The sequence below is a fragment of the Odocoileus virginianus genome, chromosome 1 (genome assembly GCF_023699985.2).
Source record: "Odocoileus virginianus isolate 20LAN1187 ecotype Illinois chromosome 1, Ovbor_1.2, whole genome shotgun sequence".
NCBI classification, from domain to species: Eukaryota; Metazoa; Chordata; class Mammalia; order Artiodactyla; family Cervidae; genus Odocoileus; species Odocoileus virginianus.
Window position 1 is genome coordinate 80710076 of NC_069674.1, and position 23020 is coordinate 80733095.

Consider the following 23020-nt stretch of genomic DNA (forward strand, 5'->3'; position numbering starts at 1 on the left):
TGGCAAGAAAATGGATAATCTGGAAGAAATGGACAGACTCTTAGAAAAGTTCAATCTTCCAACACTGAACCAGGAAGAAATAGAAATTATGAACAACCCAGTTACCCAATTACAAGCACTGAAATTGAAGCTGTGATAAAAAATCTCCCAAAAAACAAAAGCCCAGGACCAGATGGCTTCACCAGAGAATTCTATCAAACATTTAGAGAGGAGTTAATGCCTATTCTTCTAAAACTCTTTCAAAAAATTGCAGAGGAAGGAACACTTCCAAACTCATTCTAGGAGGTGTCATCACTCTGATACCAAAACCAGACAAAAACAACACACAAAAAAGAAAACTACAGGCCAATATCACTGATGAACATAGATACAAAAATTCTCAACACAATGTTAGCAAACAGAATTCAGCAACACATCAAAAAGCTCATACACCATGATCAAGTTGGATTTATTCAAGGAATGCAAGGATTCTTCAATATATGCAAATCAATCAATGTGATACACAATATTAACAAATGGAAAGATAAAAACCATATGATAATCTCAATAGATGCAGAAAAGGCCTTTGACAAAATACAGCACCCACTTATGATTAAAACTCTTCAAAAAATGGGCATAGAAGGAACCTACCTCAACATAGTAAAGGCCATGTATGATAAGCCTACAGTGAACATTATTCTCAATGGTGAAAAACTGAAAGCATTCCCCCTAAGATCAGGAACAAGACAGGGTGTCCACTTTCACCACTATTATTCAACATAGTTCTGGAAGTCCGAGCTACAGCAATCAGAGAAGAAAAAGAAGTAAAAGGAATCCAGAGCAGAAAAGAAGAAGTAAAGCTCTCCCTGTTTGCAGATGACATGATACTCTACACAGAAAACTCTGAAGATGCAGAAAATTGCCAGAGCTAATCAGTGAATTTAGCAAAGTTGCAGGATACAAAATCAATACACAGAAATCACTTGCATTTCTATATACTAACAATGAAAAACGAGAAAGAGAAATTAAGGATTCAACCCCATTTACCATTGCAACAAAAAGAATTAAATATTTAGGAATAAACTTACCTAAGGAGACAAAAAAACTGTACACAGAAAATTATAAGACACTAATGAAATAAATCAAAGATGGCATAAACATATGAAGAAATATTCCATGTTCCTGGGTAGGAAGAATCAATATTGTGAAAATGACTATACTACAAAACACAATCTACAATTTCAGTGTGATTGCTATCAAATTACCTATGGCATTTTTTTTTCACAGAACTAGAACCAGAAACTTCACAATTCATATGGAATTCACAAAGACCCCGCATAGCCAAAGCTGTCTTGAGAAAGAAGACTGGAGCTGGAGGAATCAGCCTTCCTGACTTCAGATTATACTACAAAGCTACAGTCACAAGACAGTATGCTACTGGTGCAAAAACAGAAATATAGATCAATGGAACAAGATAGAAAGCCCAGAAATAAACCCATGCACCTATGGGTATGTTATTTTAGATAAAGGAGTCAAGAATATACAATGGGGCAAAGACAGTCTCTTCAATAAATGGTGCTGGGAAAACTGGACAGCTACATGTAAAAGAATGAAATTAGAACACTTCCTAATACCATACACAAAGATAAACTCAAAATGGATTAAAGACCTAAATATAAGACCAGAAACTATAAAACTCTTAGAGGAACACATAGGCAGAACCCTTGATGACATAAATCAAAGCAAGATCCTCTGTGACCCACCTCCTAGAATAATGAAAATAAAAACAAAAGTAAACAAGTGGGACCTGATTAAACTTAAAAGTTTTGTACAGGAAAGGAAACTATAAGCAATGTGAAAAGACAACACTCAGAATGGGAGAAAATAATAGCAAATGAAACAATTGACAAAGAATTAATTTCCAAAATATGCAAGCAGCTCATACAACTCAATGCCAAAAAAACAAACAACGCAATCAAAATTGGGAAAAAGACCTAAACAAACATTTCTCCAAAGATATACAGATGGCTAAAAAACACATGAAAATATGCTCAACATCACTCAATATTAGAGAAATGCAAATCAAAACTACAGTGAGGTATCACCTCACACTGGTTAGAATGTTCATCATCAAAAAATCTACAAATGATAAATGATGGAGAGAGTGTGGAGAAAAGGGAATGCTCTTGCACTGTTGGTGGGAATGTAAATTGATACAGCCACTATGGAAGATGGTATGGAGATTCCTTAAAAAAACAGGAATAAAACCACCATATGACCCAGCAATCCCACTCCTAGGCATATACCCTGAGGAAACCAAAGCTGAAAAAGACCCATGTATCCCATCGTTCATTGCAGCACTATTTACAACAGCTAGAACATAGAAGCAAACTAGATGTCCATCAACAGGTGAATGGATAAAGAAGTTGTGGTACACATACACAACAGAATATACTCAGCCATAAAAAGGAATGTATTTGAGTCAGTTCTGATGAGGTGGATAAACCGAGAACCTACAGAATGAAGTGAGTCAGAAAGAGAAAGATAAGTATTGTATTCTAATGCATATAACGGAATCTAGAAGAATGGTACTGAAGAACTTATTTACAGGGCCGAAGTAGAGAAACAGACATAGAGAATAGACTTATGGACATGGGGAGAGGGGAGGAAAGGATGAGATGTATGGAAAGAGTAACATAGAAACTTACTTTACCATATGTAAAATAGTTAGCCAACGGGAATTTGCTGTGTCTCAGGAAACTCAAACAGGGGCTCTGCATCAACCTAGAGGAGTGGGATGGGGAGGGAGATGGGAGGGAGGTCCAAAAGGAGGGGATATTTGTATACCTATGGCTAATTCATGTTGAGGTTTGACAGAAAACAACAAAATTCCATAAACCTATTATCTTTCAATAAAAAATAAATTAAAAAAAAAGAGTCGGACACAACTGAGCAACTTTCACTTCAATTTATAGGTAGATATCCTTTTAGTATCTCACTTGATGATAAATTGCAGAAGATTTCATGTCCAGAAACTAAAGGTCTCAGAAGAAATCATGAGTACACTTTTTGGTGATGGTTGGCTGTGTGTGTGTATGTGTGTTTGTGTGTCTTGCCTCCATGGCAAAGCATTTGTTTAGACATTCAAATTATATGAAAAGGATCATCTAAAAAGGGGCAACTTTTATAGGGAAACAAAGGGATGTTTATACACTTTCTGTATACCACTTTATACATCTCTATAATTCAAACTGTCATTTACATCACTCCTTAAACTGCTGTAAATATGTAAAAACTGTTAATAATATTTCTAACTCAAATTTAAACACTTTAACCTTAAGGAATTCATAGGAAACTTTTTATCAAATGTTACATCAAAAAGATAGATAATCTATGGTCATGTAACCCCATGATGTAGTATTCCAACAATTATTTTTAAGAAATATGTTCTCTTTCTGTCTTCCCATTCTTCTGTGATTACTTAGATTTGTCATTTAAGTGATATTTTCTAGAATTTCATCTGAGAAAAGAGTCACAGGTTTTGTTTTATCTAGTATTTAATGTTGGCTTCTCTGGGGGCTCACATGGTAAAGAATCTGCTTGGAATGCAGAAGTCCTGTGTTTAATCCCTGGATTGGGAAGATCCCCCAGAAAAGAGAACGGGTACCTACTCCAGTATTCCTGCCTGGAGAATTTCATGGACAGAGGAGCTGGCAAGCTACATGGGTTGCAAAAATATAGAATTTACTGTATCTCCTTATACATGTGAACAAATACTGTTGGAAACAATTAAAAAAAAAAAACCTGAAATTAAGTCACACTATAAAGAACTATAATGAACCTAGCTCTTATCTACTTACCATCTATCCTTAAAGTAGAATTTTTAGAAATTATTAAACTGAAAAGATTCCCCTGGCAAGCATACTTCATGAATGTTAAGTCCTTGTAAGGGAAAAAGCCCTGCAGTGGAAATCAAGAGGAAGAGTTTTAGTGTTGGCTCTGATTCCAATTAGCTCTTATAGTCTTCAGTAAGTCTTTTAAAAGCTTTGTTCATCTATAAAATGAATTAACAAGACTTCTACCACTGATAAACCTATTTTGTGTTAAAGAAGTTAATACATATGGAAAGCTTTTAAAATGTATAAAATATTCTAAAATTTTAATCTATTATTAAATCAATTCCACTAATATTTACTTGTGTATTATTCTATTATATTCAATTTTCTATTTCACTTTAGAGCTCCAATCATTTCAAATAAAAAATGTGGAATATAGGAGGAATATCACAAGGACAAATAAAATGAATCTGATATTTGGAAAAACCTAGGTCTCTTTTATGCTGCTTTGCATCTTCAGCCTATGTGTCTATGTGCATGTATGTGATCTTTACATTGGGAGATGTACATTGAGAAATTCCAGCTCAAGGATTTACTTAGCATCTATTCCTGACTGTACTGGAGAATGCCTCCAGGAAAAGGTGCTAAATTGAGGTCATAAAATATTATGACTCACTTTGTTCATGACAGTATAATCAACTTAACAGTGGCAACCGAAAGCAATTCATTATGTGCTGCATGATGTATTTGCTGGTCATGGGTCTGCCTGTTACACATTTATGTTTAAAAAAATTTTAGATTACCTGAACCAAAACAAATCATTAGTCATCTAACACATATAAGTTAGAATAAAATACACTTCATCTATGCTGCTATGAACTAAAATTCAATCAGGATGTTAATATCAAGAATATAAGTACATTAAGGATGTTGTCATTAAAAGTTATTCATACACTGCTTTGACACTCACTATTGGTTTATAGAATAATGACCTGTATACATGGAAAACACTAAATTTTAAGACAAAAATCTTTCTGAAACAGTATCTGAAAAGGGTTCAGAATTTTAAATGCTTCAGTACATTTAACAATATTTATCAAAGTGTTATTTGTTAATATGTACATAATTCATAATTACTTTCAAGGACATTCAATACAAACAAAATTGGTCACCTCCAAGTCTTCTCCCTTTAAAATATTTGTTGAAAGCATTAAAAAACACTCAATACAAATAAAATTGGTCACCAATAAGTCTTCCACCACTAAGTTCAGTTCAGTCACTCAGTCATGTCTGACTCCTTGCAACTCCAAAGACTGAAGCATGCCAGACCTCCTTGTCCATTGCCAACTCCCAAGTTTACTCAGACTCATGTCCACTGAGTCAGTGATGCCATTCTACTATCTCATCCTCTGTCATCCCCTTCTCCTCCTGCCTTCAATTTTTCGAAGCATCAGGGTCTTTTCAAATGAGTTGGTACTTCACATCAGGTGGCCAAAGTACTGGAGTTTCAACTTGAACATCAGTCCTTCCAATGAATATTCAGGACTGATTTCCTTCAGGATGGACTGTTTGGATCTCTTTGCAGTCCAAGGGACTCTCAAGAGCCTTGTCCAACACCACAGTTCAAAAGCATCAGTCCTTCGGTGCTCAGCTTTCTTTGAATTCCAACGCTCACATCCATACATGACTACTGGAAATACCATAGCTTTGACTAGACAGACCTTTGCTGGCAAAGTAATGTCTCTGCTTTTTAATATGCTAAGTTGGTCATAACTTATCTTCCAAGGAGTAAGCTTCTTTTAATTTCATGGCTGCAATTACCATCTGCAGTGATTTTGGAACCCCCCAAAATAGTCACTGTTCCCACTGTCTCCCCATCTATTTCCCATGAAGTGACGGGACCAGATGCCATGGTCTTAGTTTTCTGAATGTTGAGTTTTAAGCCAACTTTTTCACTCTCCTCTTTCACTTTCATCAAGAGGCTCTTTAGTTCTTCACCTTCTGCCATAAGGGTGGTGCCATCTGCATATGTGAGGTTATGGATATTTCTCCCAGCAATTTTAATTCCAGCTTATGCTTCATCCAGGCCAGCATTTCTCATGATGCACTCTGGATATAAGTTAAATAAGCAGGGTTACAATATATAGCCTTGACATACTCCTTTCCTGATTCAGAACCAGTCTGTTGTTCCACATCCCAGTTCTAACTATTGCTTCCTGACCTGCATACAGATTTCTCAGGAGGTGGTCTGGTATTCCCATCTCTTTCAGAATTTTCCAGCTTGTTGTGATCCACACAGTCAAAGGTTTTGGCATAGTCAATAATGCAGAGATAGATGTTTTTCTGAAACTCTTGCTTTTTCAATAATCCAACCTATGTTGGCAGTTTGATCTCTGGTTCCTCTGCCTCTTGTAAAGCCGCTTGAATATCTGGAAGTTCACAGTTCATGTACTATTGAAGCCTGGCTTGGAGAATTTGAGCATTACTTTACTAGCGTGTGATATGAGTGCAATTGTGAGCATTTGAGCATTCTTTGGCATTGCCTTTCTCTGGGATTGGAGTGAAAATTGACCTTTTCCAGTCCTGTGGCCACTGCTGAGTTTCCAAATTTGCTAGCATATTGAGTGCAGCACTTTCACAGTAACATCTTTTAGGATTTGAAATCGCTCAACTGGAATTCCATCAACTCCACTAGCTTTGTTCATAGTGATGTTTCTTAAGGCCCACTTGACTTCACATTCCAGGATATCTGGCTCTAGTCCAGTGATGACACCATCATGATTATCTGGGTCATAAAGATCTTTTTTGTATAGTTCTGTGTATTCTTGCCACCTCTTCTTAATATCTTCTGCTTCTGTTAGGTCCATACCATTTCTGTCCTTTATCGAGCCCATCTTTGCATGAAATGTTCCCTTGGTATCTCTAATTTTCTTGAAGAGATCTCTAGTCTTTCCCATTCTATCATTTTCCTCTATTTCTTAGCACTGATCACTGACGAAGCCTTTCTTATCTCTCCTTGCTATTCTTTGGAACTCTGCATTCAAATAGGTGTATCTTTCCTTTTCTCCCTTGCTTTTCATTTCTCTTCTTTTCACAGCTATTTGTAAGGCCTCCTGAGACAACCATTTTGCCTTTTTGCATTTTTTTTCTTAGGAATGGTCTTGATCCCTGCCTTCTGTACAATGTCATGAACCTCTGTCCATAGTTCTTCAGGCATTCTGTCTATCAGATCTAATCCCTTGAATCTATTTCTCACTTCCACTGTATAATCAGAAGGGATTTGATTTAGGTCAATCCTGAATGGTCTAGTGATTTTCCCTACTTTCTTCAATTTAAGTCTGAATTTGGCAATAAGGAGATCATGATCTGAGACACCCAGTCTTCTTTTTGCTGACTGTAAAGAGCTTCTCCATCTTTGGCTACAAAGAATATAATCAATCTGATTTCAGTATTGACCATCTGGTGATGTCCATGTGTAGAGTCTTCTCTTGTGTTGTTGGAATAGGGTGTTTGCTGTGACCAGTACACACTTTCAGCAAAACTCTATTAGTCTTTTGCGGGGAGCCAGCCTGACTGCTCAGGCTCCTTCTTGGCTCTGAGAGAGATCAAGAGGTCCCTCTCTGTCCCGCCACCCCTGATTTATTAAAGCACAGGTTGGCCTTTCTCACCTCCCTCAAGGAAATTGCTGTAGCGATCTTTCACCTGTTTTCCTGGTGCTGATAAACTCATCGTGCTTGAAGCCTGTTTTCTATCTAGTTAATGTTCTATTGATCTCAGTCATGTTGGGTGCTAGGGTGATACTTTACTGTCCTTAAGTGGAGGAATTTAAAACATCTGTGCCTGTAGCTCTGCACATATGCAAACCTTTGATCTATTAGCAACTCCTGTTAGCATATATATAGGTGTGGTATTCTTCAATAAAGTTGGCAGAGTCAGACGCAAGCTGACTCTGTCCCTCTCAACCCCATCTTTCTAAGTCTTTCTGAGTCTTATTTTTCTTAGGTACTCTGGTAATTGCGTTCTCGACCAGTTCGCTTGCCAGCAGGCTCCGGCAGTCTTTGCCATGCTTCATTCTGTACTCCAAGGCCAAAGTTGCCTGTTATTCCAGGTGTTTCTTGACTTCCTATTTTTGCTTTCCAGTCCCCTATGATGAAAAGGACATCTTTGGGGGGTGTTAATTCTAGAAGATCTTGTAGGTCTTCATAGAACTGTTCTACTTCAGCTTCCTCAGTACTACTGGCCAGGGTGCTGACTTGGTTTATGGTGATATTGAATGGTTTGCCTTGGAAACAAAGATCATTCTGTCATTTTTGAGATTGCATCCAAGTACCACATTTAAGGTTCTTTTGTTGACTATAATGGCTACTCCATTTCTTCTAAGGGATTCTTGCCCACAGTAGTAGATACAATGGTCATCTGAGTTAAATTCACCCATCCAGTCCATTTCAGTTTGCTGATTCCTAAAATGTCAACATTCACTCTTGTCATTTCCTGTCTGACCACTTCCAATTTGCCTCGATTCATGGACCTAACACTCCAGGTTCCTATGCAATATTGCTCTTCACAGCATCGGACTTTGCTTCCATCACCAGTCACGTCCACAATAGGAGTTTTTGTTGCTTTGGCTCCAGAGTCTCTCCATTCTTTCTGGAGTTATTTCTCCACTGATCTCCAGCAGTTTATTGAGCACCTATCAACCTGGGGAGTTCATCTTTCAGTGTCCTATCTTTTTGCCTTTTCACACTGTTCATGGGGTTCTCAAGGCAAGAATACTGAAGTTGTTTGCCACTATCTTCTCCAGTGGACCACGTTTTGTCAGAACTCTCCACCATGACCTGTCCGTCTAGCGTGGCCCTACATGGCATGGCTCATAGTTTCACTGAGTTAGACAAGGCTGAGGTCCATGTGATCACATTGGTTACTTTTCTGTGTGACTGTGGTTTTCAAGCTGTCTGCCCTCTGATGAGAAGGATAAAGAGGCTTATGGAAGCTTCCTGATGGGAGACACTGACTGAGGGGGAAACTGGGTCTTGTTCTGATGGGCAGGGCCATGATCAATAAATCTTCAATCCAATTTTCTGTTGATGGGTGGGGCTGTGTTCCTTCCCTGTTATTTACCTGGCGCCAAACTATGGTGGAGGTAATGAAGGTAATGACAGCCTCCTTCAGAAGGTCCCATGCATGCACTGCTACACTCATTGCCTCCAACCCTGCAGCAGGACACCGCCAACCCACGCCTCTGCCAGACACTCCTGGACACTCACGGGCAAGTCTGGGGCAGTCTCTTGTGGGGTCAATGTTCCTTTCTCCTGGGTCCTGGTGTGTACAAAGTTCTGTTTGTGCCCTCCAAGAGTGTGTTTTCCCAGTCCTGCGTAAGTTCTGGCAGCTCTATCGTGGGGTTAATGGTGACCTCCTCCAAGAGGGCTTATGCCATACCCAAGTCTGCTGCATCCACAGCCCCTGTCCCTGCGGCAGGCCACTACTGACCCATCCTCCACAGGAGACACTCAGACACAGTTCTGTATCAGTCTCTGTGGGGTCTCTGGGTCCTGGTGCGCACAGGGTTTGTTTGAGCCCTCTCAGCATCCACCATTAAAATATTGTTAAAATTCCTCTGATAGGGGTGAGAATCCATAATGATCCCAAATCCCTTTACAAGTGATCTGCTTCTATTTGTAATCAAGTCTAAGTCTTATTCAATGGAAAACAAATATCTTAAATAATGCCCTTTGACTAATCTTCGAGTGGCCTGTGTATGTCAGCAACAGAAATTTGTTAAGTAAATTTATTTTAAAATTATTCTATTTACATTTAAATTTATTTTAAATAAAAATAATTTTATTTAAATTAAGCATGCAAGCCTTAGAGCAATTAAGAGAACAAAATCTGGATATCATTCTCCAGTATCATCGACTCCAAGAGGAAGGTAATTCACAAGGAAATTTCCTCTGAGTCCAGACAGGGCCCATATAGCACCAGCAAATATTACCAGCAAACATTTTACATTTTCACAACTGCAAAGGAAAAGAAGGAAGAAAGTTATCTACTGGAGGAATGTTACTTTGCATATTAATGCAGTTAACTTTAACCTGTCTCAGGAGGTATTCACTGGGTAGTTTGTAATGGTGGGTTTGTTAGGACCCATCTCATCCACTCAGTCTGAGTGACTGGGTGGCTGGGTTAGAAGAGATCAAGCTTCCTTGTTTGAATACCTAGAATATTTAAAAGAAGGACCAAATTGTTGTATGTGTGATCAGAAACTAAAATTTACTGTTCACCATTATTTCCTAGGTGTAATTATTGTTGCTTCAAATGGATTTTGCTTAAAGTGAAATCAATGTCTTATGCATATATATTCAAAGTCTAGCAATGCCCTGAGCACATGGAAGCCATGTACTAAATATTTACCAATTGTTTGTTAACTGACAGAAGCCAGCCTAATATAATTGGCCCAATGATATTTAAACGGTACATTAGTGGACTGAGGAAACTATGGAATCCTTTCACAGGCTCCATCATATGTAATAATCTTTTATAAATATTGGTAACTCTGATAAAGATGATAACTTTTTTTTCAACCCAATACTAATGTGCTAACAATTCAGAGGCCTGAAAACGTACTCCAAATATTTCAGTCTTAATATGTCAACTAACAATGTCTTGATTAAGGAAATTTAGTTTTTGTCATATTTTCTTTTTAAAATTACAAATCAGTAATATTAGAGGAAAACAAAAATTATCATGAGGTGTGTGTATACCACAGTTACTTAAATAATAAACAATAATAGAAAAAATGCCAGAATCAAGTATAATTTCTAGGTTATTTTCAAGAGCTCATCAAATTAAGATGATTATAGTACTGTTTTAAGGCATAAATTTAGCATTCTTAATAAAGATGCAAGCCTTAAATGGTAACAGTTATTACTTTAGATAGAAATTTTTATGGCCTCATTTATTTTCTAAGCAATGAAAAATTTCTATCTTTTTAAAGGATCTCTTTCTGTGTGTCTCTTTTTCTCTCAATTTGAAAAATAAGAGACCTTTGCTATAGCAAAAGCAAAGACTAATAATTAAATCAGATAACATTTAGGTATTTTCATTTTTCAATTTATTCAACTGAATTTCTTTCAGTTTCTTCTATGTATTCTTGAAAAGAAAATTTGTGTTTGTATTAACAAAAAGAAGGTAGAAATAACATAAAACTCCTCATCACCTCTTTCTGACATTATGAGTCTTGCCCTGGAATAGCAAACTATCATGCATATGGTTGTTCTTTGAGTTTGTATGACTTTTGGTATAACACCTTGGTAGTAACTTTTCTTAGGCAAAGGATCCCCTCTGACAGTTCTTGCCCAAAAAAGAACTGAAAGAACAGATGGAGGTATCAAGGTGTTATCAAAAAAGAAGGAATACAGGGCACTTATAGCGAGAAAAATTCTGTAACAGAAAACTCGATCTTTAATGCTCCAGCCCTTCCCACTTACATCTTATTTCTCTATGTTCCATTTCTGTCTAGGACTGGAAAATAGAGCAGGAAAGGGTGGTTTTTCTAACTAATGATCAGCTCAAGTAGTTAATTTTTCCTTGAGAAATGTACTTTAAAGTGATAATATAGGAAGATTTTTTTTTTATTTTATTGGAGTATAGTTGTTTTACCATATTGTGTTAGATTCTACTGTACAGCAAATGAATCTGCTATATCTATACACACATACATACATCCTATGAAGTATTTCCTTTCCGTTTAGCTTATCACAGAACATTGAAGAGTTCCGTGTGTTAAATAGTAGATTCTCATTAGTAATCTATTTTATACATAGTATCAGTCTTCCAGTTCATCAAACCCCACAGCTTTTCCCTTTGGCCTCTTTCCTGGGTGAGACTTTTGACCAACATAGTTATTTTCTATGTATAATGTTTTCTAGTCCAAATGTGTAAGTTTCAATTCTGATTATTTATGAACATTAGAGAACTTTCAAATGGTAATCAAGGAAAAATAAAAGCATCTTGTGAGATACCCCATAAAATAGGCCATGTCCCTCATTAATCCCAACACCAAGATTAAGTAAGCACAACTGAATTATATACATGTTTATAATTTCAACAATAGTTTAAAGGCAAAGTATAGTTACACCAAATCAAATATTAACAAGTGAAAAGCAAATTAATATGAAAATATTTAACAGGACAAATGTTTCTTCCTAAATATAGTTATACCTGAGTTATAAGTAATCTTATTATGGACAATAACTTTTACACTATTTAGTACCTGGAGTGCTCTGTACTGATTTTTGCATCTTTCTTACATATTTTCTTGTACATATTTAAAAATGTAAAACATTCTAACTCTTTTGTATTCAATTATATACATAAAGCCATAATCTAGTATATTTCAAGATTATATTGCAATATATATCTTTTCCTATAATAAAACCACATTTATCTATGTTACAAAAATAATCATTTGAAAACTGAAAAATATTTTTTTAATTGTATTAACATTTTTAAATGCCATTTATATATGAAGTTGCTCAATTTAAAACACCAAGATATTGGTAATATTAGATAGGATATCATCTACTTGGTATAGTTTCAGAATGGCTCCACTTAGCATGTGTATTAGCTATTGATAGATGAAAATGGAACTTGTGTACTAGCTCTATTTCTAAAGACAGAACAGAGGGCACTTTGTGAACATTTCCCTCTTCCTGGCTTGAAAATAGGCTTTCCCTTAAATTATCTAATTTAAACTTCATAATGACTCTACCCTAATACACTGAAATAATTATCCACATTTTTCAGATTAGGAAACTAATAATATTTAGAGAGACCAGGTAATTTCCTTGTGGTAATATTTATTATAGCTCTTGATTTGTTATTTATATGCTAATGTTCCAACAAACTTATCTATCTCACAAAGATGCATATATAGGATAAGCTAAAATAAATTTATATTGAGGTTGAGGTAGAGTAGAACAAAATGAAGTTACATATTCAAGAGTTAGGGTACAACTTTTAGCCTTCTAACAGACAAGATTTAAAATATAGTCATTTATATGTCATATACTACCTACAAGCTAAAAATTAGCAGTTACTCAGAAAAAGCACATCGAATCAGAGACTTAAGAGAAATCACCTTATTTTTGCAATTTCCTGACATGACCACTGTCAACGGGGGATTTTCACAGAACCGTTTCTTATAATTCATGTAGTCTAATAATATTATACTGTTCAAGAGAAAAAATGGATATGTCAGCAGCAATCTATTAACTGATGTAGAAAGGAGAGGCTTTTCCTTTAGGAGAATCCTAGAAACACATTGAAAACAATGCTTCTGAAAACTGTTTATTACCATAGGCAATGGTCACAATAAAATGTTAAAAGGAAAAACTTTATTTCAAAATAAAATGTTAAAGTGAAAGAACATAAAATGTATATTCTCCTACATTCATATTTAAGGTTCCCTATAAATTATCTTCCAAATCTAACAGAAATGCCTCTAATTAGCTCCTATTAGAAACACAAATAATATCATTAAATAAATAATTAGATCACACTTGTGTCTATCTGCAGTCATCAAGGGCTAAGTAACATTTGAATAGTATAACATTATCAAAATATATTAAGATAACATAATCATGCTTAACAATTCTGTTTCAACTATGTATTCTGTACTTTTTATTTCACCAAGAGAATGAATTGGTAATTAACCTGTTGTTAGAAGAGCTGAATCCCAGTTTACCTTAGTTATCCATGACCTTAAACTGCACAAAAGCACATTCCTTCTTTAATGCATGTGTGCATATGTAAAAATAGAAATTGAAGTGTCATAGGGAACATACCCTTCTTCTATTCATTGCCACTTGCCTGACAGGTCAAGTAGCTTCAGGCCAAAATAATTCATTTCAGGTCACTAGGCTAACAATTTCCAGTTTACAGTTTTCTAGTAAAACAAATTTTAACACATATCAGAAAATAGAATACTACCTTCAAAACATTTTGGAAACCTTCAAAGAATAAACCAGGCTTTTCATTAGTGCTGTAAAATTTAATGGCACTTCCACTTATAATTGGCTTTTTTTTTTAAATTCAGGATTACATTATCTGGTATCTATGTCTTTCTCAACTTTTGTCCCTTTATCACAACTCATTAGGCAGGGAAACAAGGAGATACAAAAGATAAATTAAATGGTTTTATTGTTGGCCCTGTTGGCAAAAAAAAAGAGAAAGACATCTCTACTCCCTAGGGAATTATCAGTAGGAATTCTTTAGTTGTTCTCTATTTTACAGTATACTTAATATTTCCTACTGTCCTTAAAAAGTATTCCTTGAATAAATACTATAGGACTTCAGCATCATTATATAGTCAGGCAGAAAAGTAGGAGAACAAGAAAAGTACAAAGGAAAACAATTACCAATGCTAAAATTTGATCTATGCCATTTTTTTTCCCAGGAGGTAAAAACAGATGTATTTTTAAATTTATCTTATACTATCCATTTTTCTAGCATTTCCTCAACTCCATCAATCTATTTTGCAATACAGATCTTAGTAGCTAGATATTTCATTACGTGGATGTATTGTCATTTATTGAAGTGACTTTGAGGTTATTTCCACTTTTTGCTATTAAAAATAAAGCTACAGTGGGCACCCTTGTGAATACATCTTTATGCACAACTTAATTTTCTCATAAATTCCAATAATTTTAATATTTAAGTCAAAGTATGAGACATTTTTACAATTTGACTGCCAAAAGGCAATTTATATAGTTCTATCGTTTTCTACTCTGTGTAGCAGTATGACAAGGCCCTTTTCCAAGAAGTCTACCAAGTAATATATTTTTCTTTAATTTTTCCAATTTCACTGGTAAATATTACTTGTCATCTTCAGAAAGCGAAAATCTGAAAGAATTAATCTCCACAAGTAGCACTAAAAGAATTTCTATAGGCTAAAGGACAATGATATCAGATAGAAACTTTGTTTTACAAGAAGGAATGAAGAACACCAGAAAAAAATAACATTGCTCAGTAAATATTAGGGACCATTGAAATTATTATTCCCACACTTATGCAAATTTCTGTTGTCACCTTAAAGACATCTAGCCATTTAAAGTAACTTAAAAAATAGACTTTTAGAATATTTAGAAGTATATGACAATTGAAAATATATTGTTATAAATTTCTTAAACTGTTCTTTAATAGCATATTAGTGCTATATAAGAGATTGGTAATAGAATTTTTAATGTATGCTGTAATAAATTATATATGCATATTTTATTATCTAAAGAAACACCCCAAAGACGTACAAAAAGGAACAACTAAAATGTAACAAGATCAGATAATGCAGAATATTAAAAATGCATTTATATACTGCCAAAAAAAGACAAAAGAAAAGCACTGGAGGACAATGAGTGGATTAAAAAAATCAAATAATGATATGAAATTCAAGTATGTCAATAATTACATTAAATTTTACAAATAAAACACTCCTCGAAACACAGACTATAAAGCTGGATTTTAAAAATCAAGACTCAACCACAGTTATTTATGAAAAATAAATAAACTTTAAACATAAAAGAATGATACATTTTAAAGTTATTTCTCACCATGCAAGCATTGATCATAAGAAACCTGTTATAGCTATACTAATTTATACCAAAAAGACTTGAAGATGAATAGCATACCAGGAAATTAAAAAGTATGTCCAATGGGATGATAATAAAAGTAAACAAAATAAAATTTATGGAACTCAGCGAATTCATTTTCAAATAAAATTCACAGTTCTCCAATTTCTAAAATTGTGGTAAAATATACATAACATAAAATACACCACCTTAATTATTTCAACTATACAGTTCAGGGTCATTAAATATATTCATGATGTGTAACCATAACCACTATCCACCTCCGTAATTCTTTTCATCTTGTAAACTGAAGCACTCTACCCTTAAACAATAGCTCCGCATTTTCCCATCCGCCCCACCTCTGGCAACCACAAATTTACATTCTGTCTGGGACTCGACTCCTCACGTAAGTGGAATCATACTGTATTTGTCTTTTTGTGACTAGCTTATTTTACTTAGTAAAGTCCTTAAGAGTCATCTATTAATATATTGTAGCATATGTCAGAATTGTCTTCCTAAGACTGAATAATGTTCCATTGTATACACAAACCACATTTTAGTTATCCATTCATCCAGCAATGGATATCGGGATCACATCCATGTTTTAATTATTGTGAATAATGCTGCTATGAATATGAAAGTAAAAATAATTCTTTGAGTTCCAGTGTTTAGTTCTTTGTATTCCTTTATTGTTTATTTTACTTTTCTTGCCTAATGGCCCTAGCCAGAACTTCAAATACTACACTGACTGGAAGTGACAAAAGCAGGCATCCTTGCTCTGTTCCCGACTTAAAGGGCAAGTTTCAGAGAATTTTAATTATTGCTTTCATCATGTTGAGGTAGTCCCTGTCTATTCCTCATTTGTTGAGTGTTTTTATCATGAAAGGGTGGGTGTTGAATTTTGTCACATTTTTTTTTATCAATTGAAATGATCATGTAGGTTTCTTTACCTTCATTTTGTTGGCTTTATCACATTGATCAATTCTCATATATTGAATAATCCTGCATTCCAGTAATAAATTGTACTTGGTCATTTTATACAATTCTTTAATAAACTGTTGAATTTTGTTTAATAGCATTTCATTGAAGATTTTTGCATTAATGTTCATAAAGGATGTTGGTCTCTACTTTTCTTGTAGTGCCTCTGTCCACCTTTGATACAAGTTAATGTTCTTTAGTAACTCTCTAGTTTGAAATATGTTTTGATTTAAGTAATGCAGTGGAATATTTGTAGTCACTAGAAAAATAAGGTTGACCTTTCTTTCCAGCCAAGATGGAGTAACAGAAACCAGATCTACCCTACCTGAAACACCTTAAAAATTAGGCAAATAAATGAAACAAAGGCTTTCAAAACATCATACATTAGGCAATGAAGATAATGAAATGCACCTTATGATTGTTCCAGCTTACTGCCAGTTGTAAATCTGCATGCAGCAACCAAGGAGAAAAAAACCCAGGCAGTGTCTGGCAATATCCCTAATGGGAAACAGAGCTGAGTGTCAAAGGAAGCTATAGTCTCCAAACCAGAATAATAGAGAAGAGAAAAACACGCTCAGAGAGAACCCCAGAGATGTACAGAGAACCCATCTAACGTTCGTTAAACCACTGTTCAGTGCATGGGTGTGAGAAAACTACCCATGTCTGTGAGGAAGAGTAGGGAATCATCCAAAAGGATTACAGGAAATAGTACTTGGAGCTCCCACAAGGCTGGGAATAATTCCTGTTCCCAACAACTAGATGGAAAACCTCACAATGCTCAGAACATGTAATACTAACAAGGGTCTTGCTTCTGCAGTGTGGAAAAATTAATTCCAGACTTTTAAAGCAAGACCCTATGTTCAGGATACGTGAAGAAACACTGGATACCTTTGCTCAAGAAAAGACAAGAGAGATAGAAGAACCAAACTGAACTTCTAAAAATGAAAACTTAAATTTTGTCTAAGATAAAACTACACTAAAAGAGCAGATTAGACCTTGAAGAAGAAATGCCGCATGAACTTAAAAATAAAGTTATCCAAAATGAAACCCAGAAAGAAAAAAGACAGAGAAAGAAAAAGATAAAAATGAAGGGACTGTAAAATAACATTAAACAATTAAAATATGTATAATTAGAATCCCCAGAGTGGAGGACTGAATAGCTATTTTAAGAAATAATGGCCAAAACTTTTCCAAATATGATAAAAACTATAAACACAGAGGTGCAAGAATCATAGCAAATAAAAAGCAAGACAAACATGAATATAATTACAAAAAAGAATAAATAAAGTGGAAGTGTTAGTCACTCAGTCATGTCAGACTCTTTGCAACCTCATGGAGCCTGCCAGGCTCCTCTGTCCATGGAATTCTCCAGGCAAGAATACTGGAGTGGGTAGCCATTCCGTTCTTCAGGGGACCTTCCAGACCCAGGGAACAAGCCCAGGTCTCTCATATTGCAGGCAGATTCTTTACTATCTGAGCCACCAGGGAAGTCCATGCAAAAGCATATCATTATCAAATTGTTTCAAACCAGCAATAAAGAATGATCCAATGAAATATCATCAGCCAAGCAAGAAAGAAGGAAAACACAACCAATAATAGAAAGAATAACACAAAATATTTCAAAAGGTGGTATAGTGTGAAATACATTGATAACTGTTTTAGAAAATTCTTTGGCAGCTTCTTAAAGACGACACAAAGGCTTGAATCAAATGTTCACAGCTGCTTCATCAATAATAACCCAAATTAGAAATAATCCAAATGTCTATCACCAGATGAACAGATAAACAATAAAAAGAATGCACCACTGATGCAGACATATCAACATTTCAGACTATTAAAATAAACATGAGAGAAAAGGTCAGACAAAAAAAATTTATATTCTGTGATTGAATTTGCTTACATGAAGTCCTAGAAAATGTACATGAATCTGAAGTGAACAAAAGCAGTTTAGTGGTTGCTGGCAGGTCTGACTGGAGAAAGGTATAGGAGGATCACAAAGTGAAATAAGGCTATTTTTCAGTGAATGATAGGTTCAGTTTCTCAACTGTAGTAATATTTTCACAGGAAGACATATATATTACATTCTACCAAATAGTATACTTTGATATGGACAATTTATTATATGATAGTTATACTTCAGTAAAGCTATTAAAAGCCAAAAGGAGGTCCATAGGTACTAACTAATATGAGAAAATGTTTATTATATATCCATTTTTTATAGTCTGGGAAACTATGTATTTTATCATCCTAACTTGGTACAAAACAATAGATACATATACATATTTGTATAGACCTAGAAGACATCTGGAAATAAAGGTCTATGCTCACAGCAGGGCACACAAAGGAAGTAAAGTAGGTTTCAGGAATAGTAGTGGACTTTTTGCTTTATATACATCACATTTTTACAACCAGGAAGCTATTAATTTGACATTTAATTTACACAAATAAATGGCCTTAGAGAAATTAGAACTGCCTTATAAATGTTTTAACTCATTCTGAGGCAGGAAGCAGATGGGCCCATCAGGGAAAAGCAATTGGAGATTCATTCCCTATGGACTGAAACTCCAAAATGAGAAAAGCAGAATAATTGAGGGAGGAGGCTGGGCCCTGCCCAGACCACATACTTCTTATTCTCCAAATCAGGAGACTTCCCCAACCACACATACACGAAAAAGGCTCCTTGGAGACCAAAGGGGATTTATGTCAAGGGATACTCCCTACTCAGATGCCTTTTAACTAAAATCCATCTTGACTAAGAGATGTGTGTGCACACACTGGAGGATCCTGAGATATGCCAAATATGAACTGTGAACCAGGCAAATCAAAATGATTGGCCAAAGGAAACCCAGAAGAAATGCCCCATAAAAGTAATTCCAACTGTTGTGAGGATGCAAGTCAGTGCCTCTCTCTCCCCCTGAGTCTGCCCATGTATCTATTCACACCTACTATACTTTTTTTTTCCTACTAATAAATACTTGCTTCACTACTTTCCATCTTTGTGGAAATTCTTTTCTGCAAAGCTGAAGGGCCAGGGCCCTTGTCACCGACCACAGGCCTAGTGGCTAGGATCTGATGCTCTCACCGCCAAGAGTCAGTCCCAGTCTCCAGCTAGGAACCCAAGCACCGCTTCAAGTCATTGCAGACTGAGGCGACCCAAGTCAATTCCTTCTCATTTCTCATTTGAATTTCTACAAGTATAATGATTATTTTTATTCTAAACTTTGAAGTAATAAGTAATAAGCATTAGCTTTTGCTAAGGTTATTGCTTAATTTTTGTAATTAGCGTTGCCATCTTGGTTATACTCTGTCCTTGAGATTGAAGAAATCTTCTGAGCATGATGTAAGTAAAACCAAAAGTAAAAATATCATAAACTAAACCTGCCTAGAAATATAGCTTTTCATTTCAACTAGTAGTAAATTAAAATCCTGGTTAAACATTTAGACCCTGGTATACATACAGATGGATTTTTTGTGTGAGTGAAATCTGAAATGAACAGAACAAAATAGTTAAAATAGCTAAAACAGCTAAAGTGGCAAATTTAAGACTCAGAGATCTGGCTGCCTCTAGGGTATAATTGCATTTCTTTCCAGGGAACCTCACACCTTGAATTAATGAGAACATTTGGATATTGTTTTCTTTTTTTTTTTTTTTTTTTACCTTTATCTCTATTTGATATGTAACAGACCAAAAAAGAAGGAACTGCAAAAAACAATTCTATAACTTTTTACCAAAAACAATCATACTGATCTTTTTATATACAGGTCAACTTAAGGACACACCAGATTCTTTATGTATCAAATTAGCTAATATTTCAAAAGGCTTAGAGCCTAACAATGTTATGTAATTCTTATAAATTAATACTGAGTTTTAAGTGCCACAATACCTATAAGTAATAAAAGAAACCTATGATTTCTGCCTAGATAGGCTTGTTAAAGAAATAGTTTTTCATTTAGAATAACTTTGCAAAGTAGTCAACTGCCAACTTAACCAATGGGCTGTAACAAATAGGTTTTAAAAGTTCATTTGCAAATCCTACTGTTTGGAAATTAGAATGCATTACTTTCTTCACTTAAAAAGAATCCTAGCTTTAGCACTAGTCAGGGCACTAAAGCCTACTTGGTGTGCATGCGCGCTAAGTCACTTCAGCTCTGTCTGACTCTTTGTGACCCTATGAATTACAGCCTGCCAGGCTCCTCTGTCCATGGGATTCCCAGGCAAAACTACTGGAATGGGTTGTCATTCTCTCCTCCAGGGGATCTTTGCAACCCTGGGATCAAACTGAAGTCTCCTAAGTCTCCTGCACTGACAAGCGGGTTCTTTATCACTAGCACTACCTGGGAAGCCCCAAGCCTACTTAGTACCTAATTTAATATATGTATATCATATTCTACAAGTGCTAAAGAAGAGATGCACCATTTTAAATATTGATTTTCATAAATAAATACATGACAGTTTTAACTTGGAACTTGAAAAATGTACCATACCCTGCCGAAGTTGTAGTCAGAACTTCCTACTTCCTAAGTATTCTTCTCCCTAATACTAAGTAGAATCAGTATACAAAAGCATGAAATGTTTTTATCTTGTTAACTGCCTTTATCCCCCAATAGAATATAAGCTCCAGGAGAGCAGGAAGCATACCAAAGAGACAGTTCTCAGCAACAACAACAAAAAAGGTATAAGGACAAGGGGTAACTGGATCAATATTATGATTAAAAATTTGAGTAGGAAATGATGATACAAGATATATGTGCTGTGCTGTGCACAGTCACTCAGCTGAGTCCGACTTTGTGACCCCGTGGACGGTAGCCCGCCAGGCTCCTCTGTCCATGGGGATTCTCCAGGGAAGAATACTGGAGTGGGTTACCTTGCTCTCCTCCAAGGGATCTTCCCAACTCAGAAATCAAACCCAGGTCTCCCTCTTCTGCATTACAGGCTGATTTTTTACCAATTGAGCCACCAGGCAAGTACAAGAATACTGGAGTAGGTACCCTATCCCTTCTCCAGAGAATCTTCCCAACTCAGGAATCAAACCAGGGTTTCCTGCATTGCAGGCAGATTCTTTACCAGCTGAGCTACCAGGGAAGCCCACAAAAGATACATAGTAAATGACAATCAAAAACTGGGAACAAGAAGCTATTCAGGACCCATAGTTCAATTATAAGATAATGGCTTCAAGTAAGATTCAGTGAGCTTTAGGACAAAACAGAATGTATCTAATACAGAAACAAAAATCACTAACAAGCTGAAATATAACAAGGAAACAGTAATGAAGACATATATGTGTTTTCTCCACAAGAAAATAAAAGGGGCTATCAGAAATTCCAGGAGATAAAAACAGTCTAAGATAACTGCTTTCAGCATATCATGCAGAATAAAATGTAGCAGGGTTTTCAGCAATGGGTAGAATTCAAACAGAAAGAATACATTTCAATTTGGTATTAGACATACAGATCTATCTTTGGAATTCAGAAAACACGATATAAATTTGGCAAATTGATTTTTCTCTTCCCTGAACAAAATTTGCACAACCATAAGCAAATCTTTGCAAGTTGTCAACTTTTAGAATTAAACCTATAGACAAAACATCATGTTCAAAAAATAAAAACAAACTGCTTTAACAGTGTAGGCGTAAGGACATATCTGACAAAAGTTAGTAGATAGGAATGGAGAAATAAGGAGGTCAAAGTAACAGGAAGACTAATCACACACATATAAATCTATATATAAACCACATGGTAATCACAAACCAAAAATCTATAATAGATAACACATTACCAAAGAAAAAATGTAATCCAAACATGACAGGATCGTCATCAAATCACAAGGGAAGTAAACAAAAGTTGTCAAGCAAAATACATCAGAGAAACACAAACACCATATGATTTCACTTATATGTAGAATCTAAAGAACAAAAAAATGAACAAATACAACAAAACAGAAACAGAGTTATAGATGCAGGGAACAAACAGCTGGTAGCCAGATGGGGGAGGAAAGAAATAGGTGAGGGAGATTAAGAGGTATAAACTTAGAGTTGCAAAATAGATGAGTCACAGACATGAAATGTACAGAGTGGGAAATGTAATCAATAACTAAATGATATCTTTAGATGCTGACATATTGTAGCTAGACATAATATGGTGATAAGTTTGAAATATATAGAAATAACAAATCACTGGGCTGTGTAACAGGAGCTAACATAGGTGTAGATCAACTATACTTCAAAAATAAATCAAATTCATAGAAAAAGACCTCAGATTTGTGGTTACCAGAGGAGAAAGGTGGGAGAGGAGGAATGGGCTGAAGGCAGTCAAAGCATACAAACTTCTAAGTATAAAATCAACACACAGCATGTAACATACACTGTGATAAATATAATCAACACTGCTGCAAGTTATATAGGAAAGTTGCTAAGAGAATGAATCCTTAGAGTTCTCCTCACAAGGAAAACATTTTTTTCTATGTCTTTAATTTTGTATCTATATTCCATGACGGATATTCACTAAACTTATGGTGATAATTACCTTATAATATATATAGTGCAAATCATTTTGTTGTATACCTTAAACTTGGTGCTATATATCAAAATTACTTCAACAAAACTGGAA

At 35.3% G+C, this 23020-nt stretch overlaps 1 long non-coding RNA gene across 1 annotated transcript in view; it reads right to left on the bottom strand.

The window, feature by feature from the left end:
* LOC139037075 (uncharacterized) overlaps positions 1–23020 on the bottom strand; it is a 167957-nt gene that overhangs the window by 125585 nt on the left and 19352 nt on the right. The gene's annotated exons all lie outside the window — the stretch shown is intronic.